We start from the raw sequence: 9,948 nt of genomic DNA, 5'->3' as shown, positions 1-9,948 counted from the left end.
ACTCATCCAATCAGAAGGAGTCATGGCATTGTGAGCCAGTCTATCAATTTGGGACTGAGTAAATGAGGCATTGACTCCATAGGTCCTTACTGACTCTGCTAACTCTTTCACTTGTTTATGCGATATTGGCTCATAATATCGCTGTTGAGCTTGATCCTGAAAAACAGGAAAAGCCTGACATATTTTTTGCAACCTTCTAGGAGTGCAAAAAGAGTGGCCATTACCAATTGCTTTTTTATCTGTATAAGGCGGAGGAGGTGGGGGAGCACCGAAACTCCTCCCAATTGGACCAGATCTTTCTGCCTCATACTCCGCAGCAGCCTCCTCCAAATCTTCCTCCTCCCCTGCTGATAATTCCGAGTCCTCCGAGCAAGATAATTCTAATAATTCAAAGTCCTTGAAAGGAGGGTAAATTGACTTAACTTTCTGTTCTTTATTTTTTTTATACTATCTTTTGTATCTTTACATTTTGGTTTCTTTTCCTTTTCTCCTTTTATTTCTCTCCCTTTACTTATCTTTCTGTGTGCGCCTTCTTTTTCATATCTCTCTATTTCTGACATACTTTCCTGTTGCTCCTGTAAAAGTCGCTGCCCTTCCTTAACAGCTAGCTCACATTTCTTATCCTGAATACAAGCCTTAATTAATTTCCATAACGGCCTTGTCCCTGCCTTCACTTTCCCTTCAGCTTCCTCTCTCACTATATCTCTCCCTAACTTTTCCCAACTAGGTAGTGTCAGTGACCCAGTTGGGGCAAACTAAGGAGCTAGTCTGTCTATCTCTTTTAAGAACCTGCTCACTGTACTTTCAGAAATCTTTAAACCTCTTTCTTTAAGCAAGGCTTGCACTGGCCCTACTAAGGGCATAGACTGGCCAGTACCCATGATCGTCCTGGACTAAAGTGTTCCTGAGACACTCACTTATCTTAGTCCCAAGATCGACTCAAGAGTTTATCTTATTTATCTGCCAAGCTATTCCCAGCAGATACCCTCCTGACCAGGGCGATGACAATTAAGGCAATGACATACTATCAGGGCAAGAAAGAAAGCAAGCAGCACAACCCCAGTGACAATTATCGGATCTATTCCGTAGGAAAGCATACCTCTCAGAGACTCACATTAATTTCTTTATACTTACCAGTACCACCGTTCCCCAGCTGAAGAGTTCTGAATCCGTGCTGTCGAATCCTTCTCAGCAGTCTGTTTTGCAGAAACACTTCATTAACCACTCCTTCCCTGCAATGCAGTTCTGAATCCTCCCTGTAGCAGGGAGTCTTTGCTTGTGCCTGAAGATGTTTCTTTTCCAGGGTTTCGGCACCAATTCTTGTGTGCGTCCGACTCGCCAGCAAGAATGATGCTGCAACAGGATCCTTCTGCATATGTTTATTGGGAGAGCTTGATTGCAGAGGTGAAGAGACCCAAGCCCAGAACTGGTGCTGCTTATACAGGCCTAGGAGAGGTGTGTCTCACACCCTGATTGGTTATGCTTTCTACCTCATTTGCATGTTCCTCATCTGATTGATTATTCTCTTTCAGTATCTCACAGAACCTCATTAACATACCTCATTTGCATGTCTCACATCTGATTGGTTAACTCTCTTAGTCCTTTGCAGAGCCTCATTATCATGCCAGGGCCAGGCAGTGTTTTGGTGAAAAACTTTACTGTAAATGTATACATTGGTTGTTTGCCCAAACTTATGTGTGATGGCCAGCAGCAGCCTGCGCCACCCTGCAATGGTACATGTGGCTTCCCACACTAAAATATACGCATGTGCTCATGGTCCACCAATCCTGGCTTCACTCAGCACAAATGATTTTGGTACCCACATCACCAAGCATCAGAGCCATCCTGAGAAGTACTCAGTAGGCTGTTGCTAAACAACTGACTCCATCTCAGGGGACAAGAGTTCTATGAGCAGTGGCTTTCCCTGACCCATTGTCTCACTTCACAGATTTATCATTTAGTGCAGCTTCATGCTACTAAGCTACACAACATGCCCCTTTGGGACGAACCTACTATTCTCTGCCATTTCTCCTGCAGTTTCCTAAGCAAGCAGTCGAAGCCTCCTTAGCTTAGAGGATGGCGATGAATTTTAAGCTGCAAATAGGCTCAAGTCTTCAACCAGGAAACAACTCCCTGCTGGGGCTACTGAATCGTGATCTGTGTTTCATACCTTGTTTTCACTTAACTCTCTGATAGGGATTATATTGGTCTATGGGGGAAAATGACTAGAAGTGAGGGAAGAATTCATCAGAAGAAGAAACATGATGCTAAAGAATCGTTGACGATCACAGAATTGTTGTCCATTGTGTCTAGAGTTCAGATTTCCTTACATTTAATTTTCCTGGAATGTGGTTCAACTTCAATAACGGCTCTAGTGTTGATATCTTCAGAGCAGTGACATGATGTTACTGGAGCTACAGTCCTTCAAGAAACTGCAACATCCCCCTGCCCTCTCACTCACTTCCACATCCTGTGTCACCTTCTACAAAAGCAGTTTCTGAAGATTCCAGACTAACAAGACTGGTGATAATTTCTTTTCCTTTGGTGGACATATAATGTATGGTTGAACCCTTGTCTGGAAAAAGTATTTTATATGTGTGTGTGTGTGTGTGTGTGTGTGTGTGTGTGTGCGCGCGTGTGTGTGTGTATGTGTGTGTGTATGTATGTATTCATTTAAACTTGAAACTAACTCTGTAATAAACATGATCATTTTTTTCAAAATAGAGCAAAGAATATGTCTAAAACTTTTATTTTCTAAAATAAAAAAAAAGAAACACAGTATTAAAAATAAAAGTGTAGCTGGAATGTATAGTAAAAGACAAAACAATAAAAATATAGCAATCTATCTTGACCTTTATAAGCAATGTATTTGAAATGGTGCTACAGAAAACATTCTAAACTCCATATCAAAGATTTTCAAATGTTAGACCGTTAAAGAATAATACATATAATTATTAAGTAATGAAAAGACATAAAATTTAATTATGCATGGGATGATACAAATTCTCTTTTGAAATAAAATATTAACTTATGTAAGTTACATGTGAAAGAAAGCTAAATTCTGAATATCTAATATTCAAATGATAATCTAAACAAATAGGTGATATTTAAGAAGAGCAACCTTAAAAATACAGAGCTTGATGCTCCCAGTTAACCATTGGACTGAGCACAGGGTCCCCAATAGAGGAGCTAGAGCTAAGACTGCTTCGACTGCTTGCTTTGGAAACTTCAGGAGAAATGGCAGAGAATAGGTCTGTCCCAAAGGGGCATGTTGTGTAGCTTAGTAGCATGATATCCAAGGAGCTGAAGGGATTTGCAGCTCCATAGGAGGAACAAATATACAAACTAACCAGTACCCTCAGAGTTCCCAGGGACTAAATCACCAACCAAAGAAAACATATGGTGGGACCCATGGCTCTAGCTGCATATGTAGCAGAGGATGGTCTTGTTGGGTATCAATGGGAGGCTAGACTCTTGGTCCTGGAAAGGCTCAATGCACCAGTGTAGGGGAATGCCAGAGCAGTGAGGCATAAGTGAGTGGATGGGTAGGAGAACATTGTCATAGAAGCAGCGGGGATGGGATAGGGTGTTTTCAGAGGGGAAATCGGGAAAGGGGATACTATTTGAAATATAAATAAAGAAAATATCCAATAAAATATCTCAAAAAAAGAAGAGCAAAAAGCATTCATCAGGGAGGCCTTACGTAAAAAATATGTAGTGATGGAAAGTACTACTCATTCCTAGGAAAATAAGTGTCTTAGCATGAATGTTCAGCGGGTTTTAAAACCGTGGTTATCAAGTAAATCACTGAGTTGTGAGCATTTTACATTACCACAGGATATGCAAATAGCCACAGTGAGTAAACACTAAAACTTTTTATAAATTACCAGAAATATGTGTGTGTGCGTATGAGTATGTGTGTATGCACATGTACATACATGTTTGTGTGTGCATGCATATGAGTGTGTCCATGTGTATGCATGTTCTTTCATGCGTGTGTGATGTTTGTGTTTATGTATGTGTATGAGCATATGTATATGCACATGCATATACATGTTTGTGTGCACATGCATATGTGTGTGTGCATGTATATACATGTGTGTTCATGCATGTGGTATGTGTGTGTATACACATTTTATGTTGGTAGTAATGACTGAACACAATCTTATAAAAGAACCTGCCTCAGCTACACCTTTCAGTTTAGCAGGATAGACTGAGCACATGTCCTGACATCTTATATATTGTATATTCATCAAACAAAAACAAATCTGAAATAATAAAGAAATTAAGACATAAATAAAAGTGAAATCATTTAATACCAAATATAGAAGAGATGAAAGTGAGGTGACTGAAATTATAAAATTATAGAATGTTGATAATATTGCAACTAAACTCAAAAGCAGACTCTGAATCTTCCTTCAAATTCATTTCTTTGACAAGAAAGAGTTGATTAACTGTTTACCTAATGTATTCAGTGACATGTCATTTTAATCAGCAGTGCATTTCCATATAGCACAAAATACACTTACTATAGACATGATGAGGCTTCCTTATGCATGCTATGTCAGGGAGAATGTCCAGGTAATGTCAGAGATTATAAATCTAGTGTTTGTGAAACAGGGCTTTACTGTTTGGCACATAGAAAGGAGAGATTCTGCTCATTCTACAAGAAAAGGAAATGTGTCAATATAAGAATTTTTCCTCTAGGTTGTATGCACTGTATGAGAGCAGTGATTTAATAAACAAAGCATCAAAAGTATTTTCAAATATTTATTTACAATATTAGAGAGCATCAAGCCATAAAAACTACATTTATGTCTGAATATGTAATGCTTAATACAGATTATCATTAACATCATGTGAAACATCAGGAAATTGCTAAGAGGGACAGAAGAAAAATCTAAATGATAGTTTATTTCTGTGTGAAGGTACCTAAAGACAGAGCCTAACTTGAAAGAAATAATAATCTAATATAGTGGAATTCAGGTTTGATAACTTTTGGTATGAAATTCACCAAGTGAAGCAGAGATTTGAAAGTATTTCTTGTTACAGCTAAAGCTTGGAGATCGAGAACAACCTGTCAGGGTAAAGATAACAATCTGCTAGGAACATACTGCATGCAATTCTCTTCTCTTTCTGGAAAGCTAGCAAAATATAGATGTGAGCCTCAGGGGCAAGTTATGAGGATTCTCAGAGTTGAGGCTGAAGTCCTTGTTTTTGCTTTACTCAGGAGCTACCACTTAGAAAATGCTGGAATAACAGCAAACTGGATCACCACATCAGGATCCCCCTCTCTAATCTGCCTCAGTTCCTGCAATCTGAGAGGAAAATGTCTCTATATATTATATAAATGAGAAGCTGTGTTCTCTGTGAAGACTTGGCTTTCTGGTTAAATTATCATTAAAATGATACTAAGCCATTCCACACCATATCACCAAAAGTAGGTGTTTATGAAAACATGTACTATAGATGCAGAAACAAAGATGTTTATTATTAGTTACAAAGTTTAATACATATCATTTGATAGTCAAAATTCAATATTATATTCATTGTCAATACATACATACAAACTGAAGTACATATACAAATACACACACACACACACACACACACACACACACACACACACACACACACACACACACACAGGAGCTAAATACATAATTCCAAAAGTACAGAGCTGAAAGGTATGTCATAAATAGCAATAGTCAACCAATTATACAATTCCTTAGCTTTCATATACATCTATCTATACTGATTAAACTTCACTACATACTTTAACCTCTCCCTAAAATGTCATATTCATTCTTAGTACAAAATGTTCTTAAGTTCCTCAAAATGTTTTAAAGCTATTCTCTTGGTTGCTATACTATTTTATTTAATTCTCCAGCTCTAGCCCTGTGCTACCCTTTTATTATTCTTTGATCTAATAACTAAACTAATCGTTAACCTAAAAAGAATTACATACGATTTTGAAATAAATTTGGAAATATATAAACAATTAACATGTATAAATAATTACTGCATATAAGTAGCAAGGGATACAAAAAGAAACTATTGTTCGTATATATTTAATTGCGAATCTATGGTTAATTTTACAAAAGTTCAGTATATTTTTTTCTTCATGATCTTAAACAATATTAATTCATTGAAGTTTTTTATATGTACTCACTGATAAAGTGGATATTAGCCCAGAAACTTAGAATAACCAAGATAAAAGATATTATTTGCTAAACACATGAAACTCAAGAAGAACGAAGACCAAAGTGTGGACAGTTTGCCCCTTCTTAGAATTGGGAACAAACACCCCATGGAAGGAGTTACAGAGACAATGTTTGAAGTTGAGACGAAAAGATGGACCATCTAGAGACTGCCATATCCGGGGATCCACCCCATAATCAGCTTCCAAACGCTGACACCATTGCATACACTAGCAAGATTTTGCTGAAAGGACCCAGATAAAGATGTCTCTTGTGAGACTATGTCGGGGCCTAGCAAACACAGAAGTGGATGCTCACAGCTATTGGATGGATCATAAGGGCCCCCAATGGAGGAGCTAGAGAAAGTACCCAAGGAGCTAAAGGGATCTGCAATCCTATAGGTGGAACAACAATATGAACCAACCAGTACCCCTTCCCCCCTCCCCCCACAGAGCTAGTGTCTGTAGCTGAATATGTATCAGAAGGTGGCCTAGTCGGCCATCAGTGGAAAGAGAGGCCCATTGGTCGTGAAAACTGTATCTGCCTCAGTACAGGGGAACGCCAGGGACAAGATGTGGGAGTGGGTGGGTGGGGGAGTGGGTGGGGGAGCGTGTGGGGGACTTTTGGAATAGCATTGGAAATGTAAATGAAATAAATACCCAATAAAAAAAGGGAAAAAAGAATTTATGTTAAACATTTGTATCTTATAAAAAAATATATCTTATTTTATTTTACATGCATGAAAATTTTGCCTGCATGTATTTATATGCACTACTTTGTTGTCTGATATCCACAAAAATTACTCTGATCCTCTGAGCCTGGCATTAAATTAGTTACTAGCCATTGTGTGGTTGCTGGCAATAGAACCCTATTCTGCTGGAAGAATACTCAGAGCTCTTCCAGACCATTCTTTAAGTTTTTTTTAACAGTTAAAGAGTAACATAAACCGAGATATGACTGAATTATGGAATGGTTTGAGTATTCCATGAATGTCTATTTAATATGGTATTGCTTGCCAAGTTTACACAAAACTAAAGACCCACAGAAATCTTCCTGAACATAGACAATGTACTCTTGTGAATTTGTCCACGGATTTTATTACAGGTACTATTTACTCTTGAATAAGATTGTGTAAAATGTGAAAATGTTTTTTACCACAACCGCAAAATATGATAATTCTGAAACTTAATGGGTAATGTTATCACCTTTCAGGACATTTGTTCCTGTTTGGATTTTCAGAGAACAGATGAGCAGGAAGTAGCAATGTCATACACTTGAAGGCAAATGTCTTTGTATCATTTTTTTTTAATCATGATCAAACCAGCAGTGTTGTTTGCAATAACAGAATCTAATCTCTTACCAAGGAATTCTTTCTAAACTTCACAAGAGAAGTGTGGTGAGACTGTGACCCTGTTACATAAAAAATCAAGCACTGTTTTATTGTAATCATTTTAGGGGTTAGGTAGGCCACAAGGAGTGCTTGGTTTATTTAGGTATGATACTGTTGATCTTCCTCATTGTACTATGATTTCATCTGACATTATTCTGAGTATGAAGTATTGTTTTCTATACAAACATTCATGTATACTTCAAACAGCCATAGCAAATACAACCTTCTAGTTAACATGATTATTGACTAACTCAATAGTCAAATTCAATAGACCTATGAACTCCCAGTGACTGTGCTGCAGGTGACATTTCATTGGAAACAAACATTTATTAATATTTGCTTGACTGTGATGTATTAGATTGCTAGTACCATGGTTCTTTTTCTCAAGTCAGAAAAGAGTAAGAAAAATGATTTTTCTATCTGCTATTCCTATAGTGCTATCTATTAATGAATTACAGAATTTGTGTGTATCATGAATATATATATATATATATATATACATATATATATATGAGTCTCCATTAAATATTAAAATAATGAACTTGGCTCAGAGAAAAATATATTGATAGTAGAACCCTCCAAAAAGTCAGTATTTAAAATACCATTGTTTCTAACATACTGAAATTAGTATTTTGAATTATTTATAGTAGGTGTTAAATACCAAACACATGACTTGAATTTAAAAGTGGATACTCATGTCACTTTTAAAATAATTATTATGAAAAACTATATGTAGAGTTGGGTAAATGGCTTTATGAGTACAGTATTTGAGGTGTATGACTAACTTAGACTCAGATCTCTAGACCCCAAGTCATGTAAACAAGGTTTTGTAGCCAACTGTAATCCAAGCACTATAGAAGCAGGGACAGAAAGTTCCTCCATCAACACTGGTTAACTGCACTACAAAACCAGGAAAAACTATATTCAACTCAATGACTTTACCATAATACATAAAACAGTCATGTGAGCATAAATACATACATTCATATTACAAATAAACTACCACTCTCTGTCCCCACCCACAAGTATTCTTTTTTACATATTTTTAAAGCATAGGTTGCGTTTTAATAGAATTTCCTAAAAAAATGGTGATTATATATAGAGGTTGATTTTGATACATTAGGATGGTTTTATAAGTTACTAAATCTGAGTTTTATACTATGTTACACTAATTGAATTAAACATTTTCACTTTATGTTGTTTCAACTGAAAATTTAATAGGAAAAAAAATCACCTTGTTGGCATATAAAATGTATTCTTCTTATACTTTTGGAAGGTCAGTGCATGAATAGAGTATTTTAAGTTTTGAGAAATGTCTCCAATAGTGGATTGTTAAAATGTGTTAAAGAACTAAGAGTTCACACCATAGAGATTTTATGACCAAGAAGTTATCCTTGCTACAATATCTTTAGTTGTACAAAATCAACACCTGGTTTATGGAACTGAAGCCATCTGTGGATGTTGGCAGTTGGATATAGAGAGTGACTCAGTAACTGGGGCATCTAAAGATACTAGCATATGCCTGGTCACTGAAAAGCATCTGCCCACACACATACTGAGAAACTCAGGATTGGTGACAGTCAGATTAGTTCAAATTTATGCAAGTATGCTGCTTCCTGTCTTTGTATGCAAGGGAAAGTAATAATCATAAACTATGTTTCCAAATTTGTATTGAATGCATCCCTTTTGGTTAGTTTCTACACTTGATATGTGATTAGTTTTATCAGATTTCTACTAGATGAAAAAAATTGTACTTGTATACACACTGGTCAACATTCTCTTCTTCATATATTTTTATTTTTTTTTCTCTCACCATAAGTAAATCCATGAGTTAAGTTTTTTTAATTTTAATTAGGTAATTTCTTCATTTACATTTCCAATGCTATCTCAAAAGTCCCCCATACGCTCCCCCCCCCAACTCCCCTACCCACCCACTCCCACTTCTTGGCCCTGGCATTCCCCTGTACTGAGGCATATAAAGTTTGCAAGACAAATGGGCCTCTCTTTCCAATGATGGCCATCTAGGCCATCTTCTGATACATATGCAGCTAGAGACATGAGCTCCAGGGGGTACTGATTAGTTCATATTGTTGTTCCACCTATAGGGTTGCAGATCCCTTTAGCTCTTTGGGTAATTTCTCTTGCTTCTCCATTGGGGGCCCTATGATCCATACAATAGCTGACTGTGAGCATCCACTTCTGTGTTTGCTAGGTCCCGGCATAGCCTCACAAGAGACAGCTATATCAGGGTCCTTTCAGCAAAATCTTGCTAGTGTGTGCAGTGGTGTCACACTAGTCAGAATGGCTAGGATCAGAAATTCAGGTGACAGCAGATTCTGGTGAGGAGGTGGAGAAAGA

At 37.2% G+C, this 9,948-nt stretch overlaps 1 pseudogene; it reads left to right on the top strand.

Annotated features, from left to right (window-relative positions):
• LOC110310754 overlaps positions 1-2,093 on the top strand; it is a 17,642-nt pseudogene extending 15,549 nt beyond the window's left edge.
• The last annotated feature ends 7,855 nt before the right edge of the window (positions 2,094-9,948 follow it).

This window comes from Mus caroli, chromosome 15, assembly GCF_900094665.2.
Source record: "Mus caroli chromosome 15, CAROLI_EIJ_v1.1, whole genome shotgun sequence".
Lineage (NCBI taxonomy): Eukaryota > Metazoa > Chordata > Mammalia > Rodentia > Muridae > Mus > Mus caroli.
This window is presented reverse-complemented; position numbering and strand designations above follow the sequence as displayed.